The following is a 22,040-nucleotide window of genomic DNA, read 5'->3' as shown; positions in this document are numbered from 1 at the left end:
TGTGTAGCCTATTTTAATGTTTGGCTTAATCCTGGGTTTAAAAATAAAACTCATAAAAAATACAATGATTTCATTTACCATCTTCTCTTTTTTAACCTACTGCCCAGAGTTGTACAACTTAATCTTTGGAAATGACTGATCACAGGACTCAGGCTTTTTATTTAAAATAGTGTGTGTGTGTGTGTTTGTGCACATGTGCATGCACACGCCTGCATATATGAATATGTGTGCTGGGAGGTGTGCTGCATATATATGCATATATGAATATATGTGTGCTGCATATGTGAATATGTGTGCTGGGAGGTGTGTTTTGACTGTCTACAGGTAACAGGCAGTCATACAGTTAAAGTATCAGCAGTTAGGAGAAGCTGAACCAATCATGGATCTTTAGTCTTCAAATATCTTTTTAAGTCAGAAACTGAAAATAGAGATTCTTGACTTCTCACATAATCATAGAGCACGATTTTTCTCTTGGAGTTAACAAAACAATTACTTCCAGTTTTAGTCAAGAACTATAAATCTTAAGAGGTGAAATGTCAAGTTGGTGAGAAAAGGCAACCTTTCAAGTGGAAAATTCTCTATATTAAGTTAATGTTCAGTGATATTTAGGTACCCATTTTGATACATCTGTAGAGGCCATGTCTCACTGAGAAATTAAGAGTTAAATGAATAGAAGAAAAGTATAAATACAATTGAGGTTTTTTTCAGAAGATGAAACAAAAGTTAACAGGTTTAGTGATATCTATGAAACATGGTAATGTTAAAGCATATTAAATTGTGATTCCTCAATTGGCCCAGTATTTATGGTAGCATGCTAATAAACTTCCAAATTAATGAATTTCCAAAAGAAGATAAAAGATGGTATTGAAAATCAGGAAGATTACTTTCTAAGAAGCCTCATATCAGCTTTTGAAAGGCAAAACATCTAGTTTAACTTACCTTTCAGGTAGCTTTCAGGCTGCATCTTTTCCTAATGAATCTTAATAGTAAGAATATGGAAATCAAAAATTAAAATTAAAAATAATAAATGCACTGATTATAGGTGTTAGCTTAAGCATTTTCTTGACTGATTTGATGATTAAAATAACAGGTGAATTCATGTAGTTTCTAATAGTAAAATAGAATTATTTTCATTGAAGGCATTTTAGTAGATAAAGTATTTTCATAAACAGCATGTAGCAGCAAATCGCAAAGGAAGAGACAGAAAATATTTGATAGCTTATAAGACTCATCTCTGGGCCTGGCTACTTAACTATTTCTCTAAAGCTGTCTCTTCTTTTGTATCCTGGAAGGGTTTACAGACAAATTGTCAGTTGTGGGAAGGTTAGACTTGATTTTATTTTGTTGTTTTTGACCATTAGTAATGAAGAAAGTCTTGCCTCACTGGCAACTATTCACTGACATGTTTAAATGATGCAAATGAATCTTTTAGGTTCTTCCTTCCTTAAAATAAGAATGAAGAATCTTTAAAAATAGAATTTGGTTTTTATCAAATGCTTTGAATGCACAATGGTATAATTTCATTAAATCATTCTGAGAACAGTATATTCTGCCTTCTTTACCATGGTTAATACAGATTTCCTCTCGTAATCTTATGCCCAAATAATGCTCATTTATCACAGTGGAACTTGTACACATATATAATAACTTAGCCTCTGGTTGGTACAAAGAATTTAATTCTAGTATAAAAGTCCAACAGCAAACAGCAGAACTTTCTTAAGGGATTTCAAGACATGGTTAAAAAGTGAGGAAATGGTTTTGGGATTTTGTTGGCTGATAGGAAAAGAAATCTTTCAGCTATCACAAGTGATGTCAGCAAGATATTTCTGTGAACAGGGAACACAGCAGGATTTACTTACAGGTTGTCAAGGATAGGGGTGGTTGAAGTTCTTCCCTGTGGTATTCATTCATTTCTTGAGTGCTGTTACAATTATTTGCTTCAGCCAACAGGATCTGAAATGCATACAAAAAAGCATATAAGTATTCGAATTTTCAATGAAAATCTCAATCCTAATTAACTGTAAATCAGTAAAGCCGGCTAGCCTGAGGTAGGTTAAAATGAGAACTTTGTACATGAAAGGCTACATATGCCCCCAAAATCTAAGAATTTCCTAGTTGCAAACCTCTAAATCGCTATGTGCAACTTTCTTGACTTCAATTACCTTCCTAAGGGAAGTGAGAGCTGGTTAACCAAGCCAAATAGGAGTCTGTGTTGTCAGAGAATGTCTTTTTTTTTTTTTTTTTTGCTCGTATAGCGAATGCGATAGATCTTAATGGGAGTAGACTTCTGGTCCTGTCATGTGCAGTGGAACAAAGTTAAAATTTCTGCTTTCCTGATTAGCTGAATTACACCCCTGGGGCCTTAGACCTCGAGGAATAGTGTCCCTTTAGCACTTTCCTTGTGCCACTCTTGAGAGATTTAGCACATTACTGCTTCATCAAGTTATCAGTGTGCTTATTTTTTCTTGTAAGACTTATAGTTCTTTAAGGTCAATAGCCATGCCTTATACTTCTTTGTAGGTATATTTACAGTATTACCAGTTACTGAACATTGCAATAGTGTATGCTCAAAAATACCCAATTGCTTGTAATAAAAGAGATGACAAGTTATGCTATCAGTTAAGTGACAGGAGGGAAGAATTCTCACTTTATCAAGATAGACTGTTTCAAACTTTTGCCAAGATTCCTCTCTCACTCCTCATGTCCTAACTGTACTTTCTATTGATTTACTGACTTTGTTGGTTTTCTTTTCTGCTCATCTCAAATCAGAGATAGGTTGACACTGGCAAAGGAATAATCATTGCAAAGCATGACACATGACACATGGCTCCCCAAAGTTGTGGTCACCTCTCTCCAGACTGGAAGGTAGTCATGAAGGCTGTGGTATATATAGCAACTTCCTGATCAGGTCTGTGTCTACATGGAAGGCAGATGGGGGCTGGTCATACCCCAACCTTTCCAGCTTATCTAGTGTAACAGTTACATTTTTAACCATGCCAGGTACTGTAGCTGAGCATTTTCCTGTTTTCAATTATTTTATTTAACCCTATGTAGAGGTTCGAGTAAGGTCTTATAATCCATATTACAATGTTTGTGTAAAAACTGAGGAGTTAAAACCACTGATGATTTGGCTCTGTACAATTTTAATGTAAAATATTCTTTTCTCAAAATAGAGATTTTTTTTTGGGTATTTGATGAACACCAGACATAACAATACACTGTTCATCTGCCCTTCCGTGAAAACAAGCTCATTGAAACTGACCATTTAGGATCCTTCTTTTTCTTTCTCTCTGTCCCTCTCCAGTGAATTGACTGTGTTGAGTTTGAACCAAATCTACAGACAAGTAATGGGAAAGTCTGCAAGTCTTCACTTTCTGACATCCTTTTTTTCCCTACAATGTTTTAAAGTTTTGTGTTTTTTTGGAGGCACTGGGAAACTGCATGAGTCTACAGAAAGGATTTATGTTTTTCTCCTTTTAATTACAAGGTTACTGGTAGTTTCTGCTCACTCAGCTCCTGAATCCTAACTTTAGTAAAGGTATTTACTATAATATTTACAATATTACTTTCATTGCATACTTGTTCAGAGAGTGGATTGGGGTATGTATTCAGTCTCTAGCTTATTAAATGATAATGAAGATATCAATCATACTTCAAACAAAATATTACTGGGGGATTACAGTATATTTAACCTGGGTTTAGAGTGTTTATCTAGGACAGTCTTGATCATATTTCTCAATAGTTATTCTCACTTGTATATTCTATAAATACAAATAGAATTATTTCTGAGCTTGTTTGGAGCCTTTTAGTGATAGGGTAGTGCAGAGAAATTGATGTTATACTTGGTAAACTGTTAGTTTCCTTGGAAATTACTTGTCTTAATTATCCTATACTGTTTCATTTCTTGTCTATAATATCATTTAATTTTCTTGCAGTTAGCCTTTAATTTGCTTATTATTTTTAACAAAGCATTTTAATAAACTATTTTATTTTATAAAGATTTTATAAGTTTGCTTTATAAATCTTGATTCTTGAAACAGTTTCTGAAGACTATATATTAGAAAGCTGTAAAAAATTTGTTAGTGTATATTAACTGAACAAGATTTACTCAAGATATCTCTAATGTAACCTTAGTCTCCTCAGGCTGTCATAATAGAATACCATAGGCTGAGTGATTTAAACAACAAAAAGTGATTTCTCACAGTTCTGGAGGTTCAAGACTAGGGGGCCAGCCTTGCAGGGTTCTGGTAAGCCTTTCTTCTTGACTTCTATGTGCCATCACAGCTTTGTGTGCTTACATTGCCTTTCTTCAGTTCAACTGCATGGACAGAGAGTGGGAACTCTCATCCCTCCTCTTCTTATAAGGCCACCGATCCTATTGAATTAGAACCCCACCCTTACAATGACATTTAACTTTAATGACCTCCTGAAAGCACTATATCCAAATACAATTATATTGAAGGTTAGGGCTTCAATATATGAATTGGGAGTGAGGGATACAATGCAATCTATAGCACTCTAAGTTCTATACATTTGTAATTTATACTCTACTAATGACAAGGATTTTGATTATAGGTTGTTTGATTCATTGATTTAGTAACCTATGCACTCATCAAACACTTGTAGACAACTTCTTATATGTCAGGCAGTAGACCAGTGCTCTAGTTATGAAGATTAAAAACCATTATTTTTGTCTGCTGTGAGTCCATGTATAGTGGGAAAATCAGTCTAGTACAAAGAATTAACATACAGTATGGTTAATTGCTATAATCAGGAGACTTGCCCAGTAGAATTTAGTTGAACAAATGAAAGAAGGGAAACAAGAAGTAAATCCATTAGGATTTAGAAGACTTGAATGACTCTATTAACTCACTTGAGATAATTGAGATTTATAGAACATTCCAACCAATAACAGCAGAATACATACTCTTTTTAGGCTCATATGTACCATTCATAAAGTATATCATATGCTGAACTTAAAGGCTAATCTGAAAGAAAAAAAGAATTGGAAATCATAAAAAAGTATTTCAGTGACAAAATGGAAGTAAATTAGAAGTCTCTGACAAAGTACCTGAAAAACTTCGAAATATTTGGAAATTAAATTATACGTTTCTAACTGATTCATGAGTCAAAGGTAAAAACATAATGAATATTAAAAATACTTTGACCCAGATGAAAAAAAAATATATCAAAATTTGTTTCTTGCATCTAAAGCAATGATTAGCTTCAGTCTCTTTCTTCAGGGAGTTAAAATCCTTGGATGCTCAACAACTAGGGAGAAGCTGAGAGCTCATTCTGTTTTTCAGAAGCATTTTGATCAGTTTATTGTATTAGAAGCAATCTGGGGGGATTGGGAGATAAAATATAAGATTTAAGTGTTATTATTTTAACTGCATTACTGAGAAATCATTTTCATGCAATAATAAGGTATCCATCTTAAACATACAGTTTAATGTGTGTGTGTGTGTGTGTATGCATGTGCGCACACTCACGTGCTCAGTTGTGTCCAACTCTTTGAGACCCCATGGACTGTAGCCCGCCAGTCTCCTCTGTTCATGGAATTTTCCAGGCAAGAATACTGGAATGGGTTGCCATTTTCTATTCCAGGGGATCTTCCTGACCCAGGGGTTCGAACCAGGGTCTCCTCCATCTCCTGTATTGGCAGGCAGATTCTTTACCACTTCGCCACCTGGGAAGGCTCAATAGGGTGGTAAAATCACCAAGATATGAAATATTTCCATCACCCAAAAAAACCCCTCTTGTCACTTTGAAACTGATATCCTCCTCCCACTCCCAACTCCAGGCACCCACTGGTCTTCATTCTGTCCCTGAAGTTTTGCCTTTACTAGGATTTCTTGTAAATGTAAATATGGAGTCTTTGTGTGTGTGTGTGTGTGTGTGTGTGTTACTTTTTCACTTAGCATAGCATTATAGAATTTTACCCATGTTCTTTATATTTACATTTTGTTTTTTGTTACTGAACGAATTTCATTTTTAAAGATATATAAAACTTGTTTTGCAGTTGCTAGACATTTGAGTTTATTCCAGTTTGGGGTTTTTATGAAGAAAGCTTCAGTGTACATATGTTTACCAGTCTTTGTGTGGACGTTTCTGTCTCTTTTGAGTGAGATGCTGGATTGTGTGGTAGGTGTAAATTTCCCAGTATCTTTCTTATCCCTGAATTTTATCCTTGGATACCTCAAGCCAGTAAAGCTTTTGGCCTTCTGAGGCTGCAAGTATTATGGGGAATGCAAAGGGGAGCATACTTGCAAATCCCACTAAGAGCTGATTTCTTTTTCAAAGGTTAGATCTCCTCGTAGTTTATACCTACTTTCCACCCCCCCACCCCACCCCCTGGCCCTGAAGGTTCCCATGCTCATGTGTAGTTTATAGACAGCCAGGATACTGAGCAGAATTTGTGTTTATATTTTAAAATCTTAGTCCTTGTATATTGGCTATTTTGCTTACAGGATTTCTTGCTTAAATAACCAGCTGGTCTGCTGCTTGTACTTTATCATTTGCCACATTGAGCTGCTTAAGACCATGATTCTTCACCTACTTAGATGTGGGGCAGCTTGTGAAGTACTCAAGGCAAGAAGACCACAGACTCACAGTTCTCACCTGATACAGTAGCAATCTTTGAAAGTAAACTAGTCTCAAGATTCTACATGACTTGTAATTCCCTGTGCCTTCAAATAGTTAGTCTTAATAACTTTGTCCAGATTTTATAATTGTTATATAATTAGGATAGGATTGCCTATCATTACCAGAGCAGTCTTATTGTTGTTTATTTATAGTATTTAACAAAGAAATATTTGGAAAGATATTCATCAAATATCTAGAAAGATTTCATTAAAGTAGTTATTATTTTTCAATGGAGGAATTTAAGATAATTTTTCTTTTTTTATACTTTTCTATATTTCTTGATTTTTCAATTACGTTATCTTTATAATCAGGAAAAGAGAACATTCTAGGTTATTACTTTCATTTGTAATAATTTTCAAGAACAAGAACACTGGAAGTTGAAGTTGAGTGTAATTTTAGAGACTGTTAAAGTGCTTTAAGAATTATTTTAAAGCAAATTATTTTGTAATTAGTAGAAAATTATTTTGAATTCAATAGCACCCCACTCCAGTACTCTTGCCTGGAAAATCCCATGGACAGAGGAGCCTGGTAGACTGCAGTCCGTGGGATCACTAAGAGTCGGACATGACTGAGCGACTTCCCTTTCACTTTTCACTTTCACACATTGGAGAAGGAAATGGCAACCCACTCCAGTGTTCTTGCCTGGAGAATCCTAGGGACGGGGGAGCCTAGTAGGCTTCCATTTATGGGGTCGCACAGAATCGGACACAACTGAAGAAACTTAGCAGCAGTGGCAGTAGCAGTAGAAATTTATTTTGAATATTTAAAAAAATTTAGAAAATTATTTTGTAATTAGTATAGCTTTATGTTTTATGTAAAAATCTCCCATTAAGGTGATACTTTAAGAGATTTCTTGGGCTTTAAAATTCTGAAAAAGATGGGAATACCAGAACACCTGACCTGCCTCTTGAGAAATCTGTATGCAGGTCAGGAAGCAACAGTTAGAACTGGACATGGAACAACAGACAGGTTCCAAGTAGGAAAAGGAGTGTGTCAGGGCTGTATATTGTCACCCTGCTTATTTAACTTCTATGCAGAGTATGTCATGAGAAATGCTGGGCTGGATGAAGCACAAGCTGGAATTAAGATTGCTCGGAGAAATATCAATAATCTCAGATATGCAGATGACACCACCCTTATGGCAGAAAGTGAAGAAGAACTAAAGAGCCTCTTGATGAAAGTGAAAGAGGAGAATGAAAAAGTTGGCTTAAAGCTCAACATTCAGAAAACTAAGATCATGGCATCTGGTCCCATCACTTCATGGCAAATAGATGGGGAAACAGTGGAAACAGTGGCTGACTTTATTTTTTGGGCTCCAAAATCACTGCAGATGGTGATTGCAGCCATGAAATTAAAAGACACTTACTCCTTGGAAGGAAAGGTATGACCAACCTAGACAGCATATTAAAAAGCAGAGACATTACTTTGCCAACAAAGGTCCATCTAGTCATGGCTATGGTTTTTCCAGTAGTCATGTATGGATGTGAGAGTTGGACTATAAAGAAAGCTGAGTGCTGAGGAACTGATGCTTTTAAACTGGGGTGTTGGAGAAGACTCTTGAGAGTCCCTTGGACTACAAGGAGATCCAACCAGTCCATCCGAAAGGAAATCCGTCCTGGGTGTTCATTGGAAGGACTGATGTTGAAGCTGAAACTCTAATATTTTGGCCACCTGATGAGAAGAGCTGACTCATTTGAAAAGACCCTGATGTTGGGAAAGATTGAAGGCAGGAGGAGAAGGGGATGACAGAGGATGAGATGTTTAGATAGCATCACCAACTCAATGGACATGGGTTTGGGTGGACTCTGGGAGCTGGTGATGGACAGGGACCTGGCATGCTGTGGTTCACAGGGTCTCAAAGATTCGGACATGACTGAGTGACTGAACTAATACTGAACTGATACCCACAGGTACCTTAAAATTTTGTCTTATTTTTACAATTAATTTGTATTAGTATAACATACTTTCAATTCCAATTAATATGTTAGCTGATTATTTTAAGTCACAGTATTATTTCTTTTAGGGGCATCTTCCAAACTGACTGTGGCTCAGACCATGAACTCCTTATTGCCAAATTCAGACTTAAATTGAAGAAAGTAGGGAAAACCACTAGACCATTCAGGTATGACCTAAATCAAATCCTTTATCATTATACAGTAGAAGTGAGAAATAGATTTAAGGGCCTAGATCTGATAGATAGAGTGCCTGATGAACTATGGAATGAGGTTCGTGACATTGTACAGGAGACAGGGATCAAGACCATTCCCATAGAAAAGAAATGCAAAAAAGCAAAATGGCTGTCTGGGGAGGCCTTACAAATAGTTGTGAAAAGAAGAGAAGTGAAAAGCAAAGGAGAAAAGGAAAGATATAAGCATCTGAATGCAGAATTCCAAAGAATAGCAAGAAGAGATAAGAAAGCCTTCTTCAGCAATCAATGCAAAGAAATAGAGGAAAACAACAGTATGGGAAAGACTAGGGATCTCTTCAAGAAAATCAGAGATACCAAAGGAACATTTCATATAAAGATGAGCTCGATAAAGGACAGAAATGGTATGGACCTATATTAAGAAGAGATGGCAAGAATACACAGAAGAACTGTACAAAAAAGATCTTCACGACCCAGATAGTCACAACGGTGTGATCACTGACCTAGAGCCAGACATCCTGGAATGTGAAGTCAAGTGGGCCTTAGAAAGCATCACTATGAACAAAGCTAGTGGAGGTGATGGAATTCCAGTTGAACTATTTCAAATCCTGAAAGATGATGCTGTGAAAGTGCTACACTCAATATGCCAGCAAATTTGGAAAACTCAGCAGTGGCCACAGGACTGGAAAAGGTCAGTTTTCATTCCAATCCCAAAGAAAGGCAATGCCAAAGAACGCTCAAACTACCGCACAATTGCACTCATCTCACACGCTAATAAAGTGATGCTCAAAATTCTCCAAGCCAGGCTTCAGCAATATATGAACTGTGAACTTCCTGATGTTTAAGCTGGTTTTAGAAAAGGCAGAGGAACCAGATATCCAAATGCCAACATCCACTGGATCATGGAAAAAGCAAGAGAGTTCCAGAAAAACATCTATTTCTGCTTTATTGACTATGCCAAAGCCTTTAACTGTGTGGATCACAATAAACTGTGGAAAATTCTGAAAGAGATGGGAATACCAAACCACCTGATCTGCCTCTTGAGAAATCTCTATGCAGGTCAGGAAGCAACAGTTAGAACTGGACATGGAACAACAGACTGTTTCCAAATAGGAAAAGGAATTCGTCAAGGCTGTATATTGTCACCCTGCTTATTTAACTTATATGCAGAGTACATCATGAGAAATGCTGGACTGGAAGAAACACAAACTGGAATCAAGATTGCCAGGAGAAATATCAATAACCTCAGATATGCAGATGACACCACCCTTATGGCAGAAAGTGAAGAGGAACTCAAAAGCCTCTTGATGAAAGTGGAAGAGGAGAGTGAAAAAGTTGACTTAAAGCTCAACATTCAGAAAATGATGATCATGGTATCCGGTCCCACCACTTCATGGGAAATAGATGGGGAAACAGTGGAAACAGTGTCAGACTTTATTTTTCTGGTCCCCAAAATCACTACAGATGGTGATTGCAGCCATGAAATTAAAAGACGCTTACCCCTTGGAAGGAAAGTTATGACCAACCTAGACAGCATATTCAAAAACAGAGACATTACTTTGCCAACAAAGGTTCATCTAGTCAAGGCTATGGTTTTTCCTGTGGTCATGTATGGATGTGAGAGTTGGACTGTGAAGAAGGCTGAGCGCCGAAGAATTGATGCTTTTGAACTGTGGTGTTGGAGAAGACTCTTGAGAGTCCCTTGGAGTGCAAGGAGATCCAACCAGTCCATTCTGAAGGAGATCAGCCCTGGGATTTCTTTGGAAGGAATGATGCTAAAGCTGAAACTCCAGTACTTTGGCCACCTCAGGCGGAGTTGACTCACTGGAAAAGACTCTGATGCTGGGAGGGATTGGGGGCAGGAGGAGAAGGCAACGACAGAGGATGAGGTGGCTGGATGGCATCACTGACTCGATGGACGTGAGTCTGAGTGAACTCTGGGAGTTGGTGATGGACAGGGAGGCCTGGCATGCTGCAATTCATGGGGTCGCAAAGAGTCGGACATGACTGAGCAACTGATCTGATCTGATCTGATCCAACCTGAAAATGATACAAGGAGATAGTAGTAACTGTTACTCATTGATAATTGACCAAATGCCAGCTACTGCTCTTAATGCTTTACACATTTTTGAGCTGTTCAGTCCTCTGTATACTCCTATTGTGCTGTGCTCAGTGATGCCAGATTCTTGCAACCCCATGGACTGTAGCCCACCAGGCTTCTCTGTCCATGAAATTCTCTAGGCAAGAATACTGGAGTGGGGTGCCATTTCCTACTCATAGGTATCTTGCTGACCCAGGGATTGAACTCTTGTCTCTTGCATCTCTGCAGATGGAATTGGAATCTTTACCAGTGTGCACCTGGGATGCCCCGATACTCCTAATGCTGCTGCTGCTGCTGCTAAGTCGCTTCAGTCGTGTCCGACTCTGTGCGACCCCACAGATGGCAGCCCACCAGGCTCCCCCATCCCTGGGATTCTCCAGGCAAGAGTGGGTGCCATGGCCTTCTCTGGATACCCATAATAAGTAGATTCAAAACTGATGGCTTCCCAGGTGGTGCTAGTGGTAAAGAATCCACCTGCCAATGCAGGAGGTGCAAGAGATAAGAGTTCAATCCCTTGGTTGAGAAGATGCCCTGGAGTAGGAAATGGCACCCTACTCCAGTATTCTTGCCTGGAGGACTCCATGGACAGAGGAGCCTGATGGGGTTCAGTCCATGGGGTTGCAAAGAGTCTGACATGACTGAGCATACATACATTTAACTATACACTTAATATGATCTTTCTTTTATAGATTAGGAACCTGAGGTTTAGAAAGATTGAGTGTTTTTCTTGGATTTCTAAGTTGGTAAACAGAAGGGCTTGCAATCCTTAGATTTGAGTCCAGACTGTATGCCCACTGTCTCTACCACCACACGATACCATATTACACAGAAATGGGAGTGTGAGAATAGGGGATGGGATTTCATGGCCATCCTTTCTCAAAATTAGAGGGTAGAAAATATTGCCAAAAAACTAAAGATCTTCTTCAATGATTTCAGAAGGCTAAATCAGGCTAACATTTTGCCATGGTCTTTTAGCATTGGTACAAGTTTAAGGCAAGATGACGTCTTCTAGGTCTGTAATTTAGTATTTTGGTTCTCAGCTGTTTTGACTTAATGAAGAATTTACAAAAAATATATCTTTTCATACCCTGTATCCCAGAAATGAATCTTATTTAAATTCTCCCTTAGTTTAAATTTCTAAAAAGTGGGATTGTTATTTCTTAATGTCAGTTTAGTGGGAAAAGCCCCACAGTACAGGACCATTGACTTTCTGTATCCATAGTTCCACATCAATGATTCAACCAACCACAAACCAAAAATACTTTTAAAAATTCCAGAAAGTTCCAAAAAGTAAAACAAATTTGCTGCTTGCTGGCAATGACTTATCTTACATTTACATTATATTTACAATGATTTACATAGTATTTACATTATATTGGATATTTTAAGTAATACAGAGAATGATTTATAGTATATGGGAAAATTGTGTAGGTTATATGCAAATACTCCATCATTTTATATAAGGGACTTGAGCAACCAAGGATTTTGGTATTCCTGGGGGTCCTGGAACCAGTCTCCCATGGACACTGAGGGATGACTCTAGTGTACAGAAGCTTCTCATTTTTCTCATTCTCTTTTTCTTACTAAAAAAATACTCGAGTTTTAGTAGAATAAATGGCTGCTTGGCCAAACCACAGTTGACCCTTGAACAACATGAATTTGAACTGCACAGGTCAACTTACAAATAGATTTTTTTGCTGGTAAGTACTACATATATACAGTACTACATGATCCACTGTGATCCATGGGCACAGAACTGTGGATATGAAGGATTGAGTAGAAGATAAGTTTCAACTACTCAGAGGGTCAGCGTCTCTAACCCTGCCTTGTTCAGTGTTCAACTGTACATTTTGCTGCTTTCCTTTTAGTTAAGTATGATAGTCTAACTACTTCTGACCAAAATCATGTAAACCAAAGTGAAATATCCAACTGAAATCACATCTTGCAAAGGGAAAGTGTTTATTTTCCACTTCCTTTTCTCTCCCTTTTCTGCTAGCTGGGAAAATGGGTATAAGCAGACAAACTACCTTGGATCTAGAGATTAAAACTATGCATTAAGAATGGCAGGATCCACCTATATAAGTAAGTGTAAGTGTTAGTCGCTCAGTTGTGCCCAACTCTTTGTGACCCCCTGGACTGCAGCCCACCCACCAGGCTCCTCTGTCCATGAGATTTTCCAGGCAAGGATACTGGAGTGGGTTGCCATTTCCATCTCCAGGGGATCTTCCCAACCCAGGGATCAAACTCGGGTCTCCTGCACTACAGGCAGATTCTCTACCCTTTACCAGCTACAAGGGGCCTGGATCATTTTCTTCTGTACAGTGAAATGAAAGAAAATTTGTTCTTCCTGTGTTATTTAAATGATATGTTTTAAAATCTATATGATTTAAATCATATGTTTTAAATCTGTGTCATTTAAATCTTGTATCTTGTTGTCTCTTTGTTATAGTAATGTAGTCAGAATCAAAATGTAAATGTAAATGTTGGTATCTGATAGTGGGATATTGTCATGATAAAACCCAATATATGTGGTATAGGCTTTGCAGTCAGGCAGTGGAAGGCCAGGGGTCCTATATTGTAGTCTGGCAAGCTAGTGACTCTTGCTATACTAAGGAAAAAACATTTAGTATAAAACTGTTACCTGTGATAATTTTAGAGATATGCACATCTTTCCTGGAACTTCAACTCTAGGGTAAGTGGTGAGAAAAAATAAAAATGTTGGTATACTTTAGCAGATTCTTTCTACTTCTAGTAACTAGGAGAGAGAGAGAGATTTAGCTAATTATGAGCCAGTTTGCAAGCAAAAAACTGAAAGAAACAAAACCCGTCTAATGTAGTACTCTGTTCTATTAATCAAAATAAGCACAGATCCTAAAATATCAAGATATATTTTTTCAGAGGAAGGTGTTTTTTCTTTTTATTTTTTTTGTCATAAAACCAGTGTCAGCAGTCACTGAAGACTTCTCAATAATGATCTTTCAAAGTCAAGATTTTATCTGGCTTAGAAATAGAAAGGCCATCTCACATTGAGAGAACAGACTGATTGGAAACATAATTTTTGTTCAATCTTTTCACCTGCTAGCTTTTGGGGTAATTTGATTGTCAAAGAGTGAATTTGTTGAAAAGGGGGGTATATCAAATTGGTTAAAAAGAAGTATTAATGTGTATTGTATGACAAATCAGCGTTAAAACACTCAGATTATAAGTGAGACAAATGCCTTACATTACCCCCAAAAAAAGTCAATCTATATTGATTATGAGTTCAGTAATTGGGACCTTACAAGATTAGTAAAACCAAATATATGTGAACCACAAACAGCAGAAAAGAAGGTGGCTGCCGAGAGCCTTTCTAGAAGATGCCATATTAAATGTTCTCAGAAAATTGGAGCAACCAGCTTCCAAGGTCAGTTTAATAATATTATCTCTTATCCATGCTGCTAAGGTAATTGCCATTAAATTGAGGTGGGGAGGGGCAGCAGCCTGAGCCCAGGAACTACTGTATAAATGAAAGTCTGAAGTCATAAAAAGCTATACCCAGTGAAGATTCTTTCACTTGGGTTACTTCAAATGGAGCTGGCTGGAATCAAAGTGATGGAAGGAATTGCTGGGTAACCACAAGGCTGCACTTCAAGAGCCTGTGGCTACCGAACCTCTCAAACAACCTCTGTTTCCTAAGGTCTACACCAGCAACATAAGGCTGCAAGGAGATACTCTTCAGTCCCAGTTCCATTTGCGGTCACAGAGAAACAATTACAAAAAGGTAAAGGAAGGACTACAGAGAACACTGGACAAAGGAGTTATTTCCAGAAACCATGGCAAAGAATAGGGCTAATCAGGGAATTACACAGCATGAGGTCTTCAAAATTCACAATCAGCAGGATTTGATGATTGGTTACCCCTTCTTCTTTCTTTTGAATTTGGGTTTTTATTGCAGTTTACTGTTCCAATCCGAGCATTGTATATTGAGGGAATATGTGGAAGGCATATGTCTTTTAGTTTATAAGTCACAGGACCACATTCTGTGCTGAAAAGTACTGTACTTCACTCAGATGTGTGACGTTTTTGTTGGCTGTGTCTCTGCACTCTTTCCCTCAGGGAAGAGTGAAAATGTGTTTTATGTAAGCAATAAAAATGTGTATGGCTGTATGGATGGCCAGAGGGTGTCACCGTAGACGTAACTGCTAGTGTCCTTGATATCCCTGGTGACTCACTGGTAAAGAATCCACCTGCCAACGCAAGGAGATGCAGGGGATGTGGTTTCAATCCCTGGGTCAGGAAGATCCCCTGGAGAAGGAAATGGCACCCCTCTTCCAGTATTCTTGCCTGGAGAATTCCATGGACAGAAGAGCCTGGTGGGCTACAGTCCATGGGGTCGCCGAGAGTCGGATGCAACTAAACAACAGTAATGGATATATGGATGACCAGAGGGCATAACTATGGATGTAGCTATCGGTGCCCTCAATATTCTTTCTGCTTTATGTATAGAACCATTACTGGTAGAACATGAGTGGTCAGGTAGAGACTACATTTATCAGCCATCCTAGAAAATAGGTAAAAGCTTGTGTTTAACATCTGGCCAATGGACTGTGAGTATTAATAGATGTGATGTATGTAACTTCTGGTCATGGCTGTTAGGTAGAAAGTTGCTGCTGTTCTCTTTTCCTGCTTTGTATGCTCTGGAGGTGATGAAGTTGAGTGGAATTTAAACAGGTAAAGCTTCGTCACAAGGGAAGCAGCTTAGCCTGTATATGAGACTTGAGTAGCTTCTGCCCACAGTTTAATCTATTAGAACTGGCCATGTGACTTGTGAACAAACCTTCCTGAGCCTTAACTTCTTTATCTCCAAAAGAAAATGACCTTCTCTTTCTACTATCCTGATTATGTGTGATTCCTATGTGACAAATATATTCTAAGAACACTGAAAACATTTTCCCATACACAAATTTAACATTTCCAGATCTTCAAGCTGGTTTTAGAAAAGGCAGAGGAACCAGAGATCAAATTGCCAACATTTGCTGGATCATTGAAAAAGCAAGACAGTTCCAGAAAACCATCCATTTCTGCTTTATTGACTATGCCAAAGCCTTTGACTGTGTGGATCACAATAAACTGTGAAAAATTCTGAAAGAGATGGGAATACCAGACCACCTGACCTGCCTCTTGAGAAACCTGTATGCAGGTCAGGAAGCAACAGTTGGAACTGGACATGGAACAACAGACTGGTTCCAAATAGAAAAGGAGTATGTCAGGGCTGTATATTGTCACGCTGCTTATGTAACTTATATGCAGTGTACATCATGAGAAATTCTGGGCTGGATGAAGCACAAGCTGGAATCAAGATTGCTAGGAGAAATATCAATAACCTCAGATATGCAGGGTGACACCACCCTTATGGCAGAAAGTGAAGAACTAAAGAGCCTCTTGATGAAAATGAAAGAGGAGAGTGAAAAAGTTGGCTTAAAGCTCAACATTCAGAAAACGAAGATCATGGCATCTGGTCCCATCACTTCGTGGCAAATAGATGGGGAAACAATGGAAGCAGCAACAGAGTTTATTTTGGGGGGCTCCAAAATCACTGTAGATGGTGACTGCAGCCATGAAATTAAAAGACGCTTACTCCTTGGAAGGAAAGTTATGACCAACCTAGACAGCATATTCAAAAGCAGAGACATTACTTTGCCAACAAAAGTCCATCTAGTCAAGGCTATGGTTTTTCCATTGGTCATGTATAAATGTGAAAGTTGGACTATGAAGAAAGCTGAGCACCGAAGAATTGATGCTTTTGAACTGTGGTGTTGGAGAAGACTCTTGAGAGTCCCTTGGACTGGAAGGAGATCCAACCAGTCCATCCTAAAGGAGATCAGTCTTGGGTGTTCATTGGAAGAACTGATGTTGAAGCTGAAACTCCAATACTTTGGCCACATGATGTGAAGAGCTGACTCATTGGAAAAGACCTGATACTGGGAAAGGTTGAGGGCAGGAGGAGAAGGGGATGACAGAGGATGAGATGGCTAGATGGCATTACCGACTCAATGAACATGGGTTTGGGTGGACTCTGGGAGTTGGTGATGGGCAGGGAGGCCTGGCGTGCTGCGGTTCATGGGTTCGCAAAGAGTTGTACATGACTGAGCGACTGAACTGAACTGAACTAAACAGCTTAACTACTTTAAAAATGATAAAGACAAATTAGGACAAAACAGATATTCCTCATTTTAAAATGTTCTTTTCTTGAGAACTAGTCATACAATTTTTGGTGTCATTTCTTATGAATTATTCAAAAGAAAAAATGTAATATGTATTAAGATATTTATAAAAATATTGCTCACTTCTTTTTAACAGGAAAAGCATAAAGACTGTAATAGAAGAGTAATTAAGCAAGAAATGATATGTTATCCTTATAAAATATTATACCATCATGTGGTGCTGGATGTATTACTTTTACCTTTCAGATTCTGCTCTGTGCCACAGGAGGCTGACCTGCTTGGACTTTATCAGCAGGTTTCCTTTTCATCTGGTCACAGTCATGAGAAACACAGGTAGGAGATCAGAGGCAGGAGGAGAGCAAGGCATTGATATATGTTCTACAAATTCCCTCTTTGCAGGATCATTTCAGGCTGTATGGGTCACTGAGCCCAAAGTAAGGACTCCAATCACCCAGACCTCTACACAGAGCACTTTCTCTCTCTGGGTTGAGTAACCATTATCAATTCTTGTCTCTTCAGTCCTTGGGTTGGGAACAGCACCCTGGTTACTACCTCATGGGCACTGTATTCACCTCTTTGGTTCCACTACACCTAGCCTATATCTTTATAAATTGTCCCTTTGTTGAGCTATCTCTAAATTTCTCAATTGTCATCCCTAAGTTTCTCATCTATTTTTTTCCTTGGTCCCTGGCTGGTATGTAAAATAAAACTCTATGTGCTATGATCATTTTAATACAAAATATATATAAGGTTAAAGATCAGAAGGAAAGACAATAACCAATGAAATACTCTGTTATGGTAATAAGATTAAAGGTGAGCATATTTTCTTCCTTAATTACATTTATTGTTAGGTTAGCGTTATTTTATTAGTTAAAAAAATAAAATTGTTGCTAGGATATTTTGTCAGGTGGATTTTCTTAGCTTTGCCTTACTACTTAGATAAGAATGCATCATTAACATACTGAATTTATGTAAATCACCCTAATCATCTGCTTTCTCTTTTTCTGCTCCTAGGCCACAGAGAATTCTCCAAAGAGAGAAAGTTTTAGAAACAAGTTGACTTGATTTAAGTCAGAGTTCTTCATTTCAAATGAAGGAAGCAGATTCTGGCTGATTCACCAGAAGAGTTTTTTAATGTAGACATTAGGAGCTCACAGATTCACTGGGGAAAGAACAAAGCTCAACACTAAGCTTCCAAGAATATACTCCAAACTGCAGGAAAGATATGAAGTGAAATGCTGTGCTATTCTTGTAACTTAATGGAAGGCTCCATTTTTTTTTTCAAAACAGAAAGGTTTTTTTTTTTTAAATTTTTTTAAGCTGCTGGGAAATTTCAGAAAATAGGATAATACACTAATGTACCCTTGACTGCCTCTCATCAATACATGTGTCTGTGTGTGTTCAGTCACTCAGTGGTATCTGACTCTTTGCAACCCCATGGGCTATAGCCTGCCAGGCTTCTCTGTTCATAGGATTCTCCAGGCAAGAATACTGGAGTGGGTTGCCGTTTCCTACTCCAGGGGATCTTCCTGACCCAGGGATTGAAGCTGCATCTCTTGCACTGGCAGGTGGATTCTTTGCCACTAGTGCCACCTGGGAAGCCCCTCATTGATAGATACTGTTCTCAAAAATTCTGAAATAAATAACTTGCTAAATATAATACAGCTATCATACTTCTGAATAAATACCGGTTTACTCAGTGACAGAGAAATTCCAGATGATGACAAGATCCCTGGAGGCAGATGAGAGAGTTTGAGTGAAGAAAAGTCAGGAAAGTATGAGGCCAGAGTATTAAAAATATTTTTTACATGGATGTGAGATGTTGTCCACTGAAGAATTGATGCTTTTGAACTCTGGTGTTGGAGAAGACTCTTGAGAGTCCCTTGGACTGCAAGGAGATCCAACCAGTCCATCCTAAGGGAGATCAGTCCTGAGTGTTCATTGGAAGGACTGATGTTGAACCTGAAGCTCCAATACGTTGGCCACCTGATGTGAAGAGCTGACTCATTTGAGAAGACCTTGATGCCAGGAAAGACTGAGGGCAGGAGGAGAAGGGGACAACAGAGGAAAAACATGGTTGGATGGCATCACCGACTCAATGGACATGAGTTTGAGTAAACTCCAGGAGTTGGTGATGGACAGGGAGGCCTGGCATGCTGCGGTCTATGGGGTCACAAGGAATTGGACACAACTGAGCAACTGAATTGAACTGAACTGAACTGAGATGTCCTCCATAGTATAATAGAATGGATCTTGTTGGCTGCAAATAGTAAGATGGACTTCAGAATACTGGATGAATGTGGAAAAGTGACTAGAAATTTAGTAGAATTGAGTGGTAGAAAATATATATATAGGATGGTGCATGAATTATGTCATTTACTTCAAAGGAAAGGTGTGAAAATGGGGAAATGTCAACAACATCCTGTCTTTGTAACATGCTGGGCATGAGAGAAAGAGGACTCACAGTTTCCAGAACTCTGCAAAAAGGCATTAGCCTTGAGGAAAGATGAGGTTTCAATTAAAGCCAAAAAAAGGGAGTAGTCAAGTTCCTTAAAGAACCTGTGGGCTGTGAGAGAGTTTGCTGTTGATGGATCAGAGATTGTAAAAAGCATTGAATAATATTAAATAGAAATATATATGCAGAGTATCTTTTTATCACTAAATTGTTTGTTTAGTTATCCAGTGAGGTATTTCAACTTTGTTTCAGTCAGTTCAGTTGGTCAGTCTTGTCTGACTCTTTGTGACCCCATGAACTGCAGCATGCCAGGCTTCCCTGTCAATCACCAACTCCTGGAGTCTACTCAAACTCATGTCCATCACGTCAGTGATGCCATCCAACCATCTCATCCTCTGCTGTCCCCTTCTCCTCCTGCCTTCAATCTTTTCCAGCATCAAATCTTTTCCAATGAGTCGGTTCTTCGCATCAAGTGGCCAAAGTATTGGAGTTCCAGCTTCAGCATCAGTGCTTAATCGCTTAAAATTTGAAACAATGTTGGTGTACAATGTCTAGAGTTGTTCTCCAAAACAATTAGAAAAATAGTGGGATTTTCATTGTTCTTAGAGAATATATATCAAAATTGTAGGATTCAAGGGTTTTGTTTCTTTATAAAAATTGAAACATTCTCATTTTAATTGATTTATTAAAATTTTGATGGAAAAATAATAAAACACAGCATAGCAAATTTTGAAAATATATGTTGATTCATTGGTGGAAAATTATTTTATCATCAGCAAAGAAGTAATCATAGAAGGGGATTTCAAGGAAGAGCTAATGTGACCTTAAAGGAATTTGTACTCTTTGGTCTCCACATGTGCACTTATCAGAGAGTTCCTGGACTCTAAGTGTTTATTCACATCTGTCAGCTAAATCATAGATCCAAATGCAAAACGTAACACTCAGGAACATTATGTGGATTTGTGACACTCCCTGGAGGACTTTGGGTCCATAAAGCAATGAATGGATTATAAGAAGACATAAATATGGTATTTTCATCTATGACAGATGCAATCTTCCTCCAGTGTTATTTATATTATATAAGGAAAACTGAACCTATTTTCCTCAGTCAAACTGAAGGGAGGCACCCTTAGGGATGAATAAATGAATATCTCACTATTAAATTCCAATTCCTATGAATTCATCTCTGAAAACATTGTGTTTTTGATATTTTTTAAATGGCTGATGTTTGTTTATTTATTTTACACGTGTGTGAAGAAATGGAGCTAAAAGGAAAACATGAGAAAAAACTGTGATAACAGAATCATTTTTCATTTTTTGCCATTATCCTGGATCAAGTAAATCTTAACCTATATTTGGATTTTAATGACCAGCTGGACACCCCAATCAGGTTCCAATAAAGCCTGCTTTGAGTCTCTTAACATTCTTTGCATCCTCATCTTTAGTTAATATTAGGGAGGTGGGATATATGGAGTTCTGGAAAGAGCACAGGTTTTGAATGTGGAGGAGCAGTGGTCTGGTATTAATTCTGCGTAGCCTCTAGTTGAAGATCTCAAATTGAACTGGGAGATGTCCTTAGCTTTATATACCTTTAAAATGGTACTAAATTTTTGTGTCACTGTTTGTACTAATTTCAATTTTAATTGACAAATAAAACTTAAAATTGTATATTGTAAAGTGCTCTAATTGTTTATCTTTATATAAAATCTTTAATGTCCTTCCAATGGTATATCAACTTTTAAAAATCCTCCTGAACCCAATAAAATTTTTGAGGAAAAAAAGAGTAGTCCAAGACTGAAATGTGTTTTAGTTTATGGACTAGGACTGATTAAGATATAATGAATTTATATTGATGGATAGTGTGGCATTATAGAAGGAATAGTAGCATATCAGTATATCTGAACTTCAATTTTATCTTCTGTAAAATATCACTGAGAGTCCCAAATCTTCCTAATGACAGGGAAGAATGTATATGCTATGGAAAGTTACCACCATTGAAAATGTTGGATTAATTTTTGTTTTAAAATTATTCTTGTCCTATTATTTTATAATTTTATATTCTCCTAAATTTTACTTGAAGTTCTAGTAGTGTCTTAAATAACGTGGCATTTGGCTCTGTCATATTATCCTACTGTTATTTTTGTCTCTTCGTTTTTTCTTATTTAGAATTCAAGCAAACAGTGAACTTTCTTTACTTTCTTATTGTGTTTTTAATGCCATCATCACTTTTAACTGTTATTAAATTATAACAGACTTTACCATTTTAAAGAGCTCTTCTTTTTCTTAATACTCTATTTTATTGTCATGCATTTCTGAATAATTCTGCAGTAAAAATTTGGAGTGAATTAAACCTATGAATTCATTTTGAGAAAATTGATATTTTATCTTATTTTTTCCTGCTCAGTAATGTAGAATACTTTGTTATTGCTCTTTGGCATATTTATGCTTGTTAATTTGAGTTTTCCAATTTTCTTACAACAGACACACACA

At 37.7% G+C, this 22,040-nt stretch overlaps 1 long non-coding RNA gene across 3 annotated transcripts in view; it reads left to right on the top strand.

Moving 5' to 3' along the window:
• Positions 1-21,227, top strand: part of LOC147374287 (uncharacterized) — a 272,383-nt gene extending 251,156 nt beyond the window's left edge. For all 3 annotated transcript variants that reach the window (XR_015163233.1, XR_015163235.1, XR_015163231.1), the window contains 2 exons: positions 17,342-17,428; positions 18,110-21,227. This is a non-coding gene — a long non-coding RNA (uncharacterized LOC147374287). The remainder of the gene's footprint in view (positions 1-17,341; positions 17,429-18,109) is intronic.
• The last annotated feature ends 813 nt before the right edge of the window (positions 21,228-22,040 follow it).

This window comes from Bos grunniens, chromosome 4 (assembly GCF_055505025.1).
Source record: "Bos grunniens cultivar Pamir isolate PY7600 chromosome 4, Bosgru_T2T1.0, whole genome shotgun sequence".
Taxonomy (NCBI): domain Eukaryota; kingdom Metazoa; phylum Chordata; class Mammalia; order Artiodactyla; family Bovidae; genus Bos; species Bos grunniens.
This window is presented reverse-complemented; position numbering and strand designations above follow the sequence as displayed.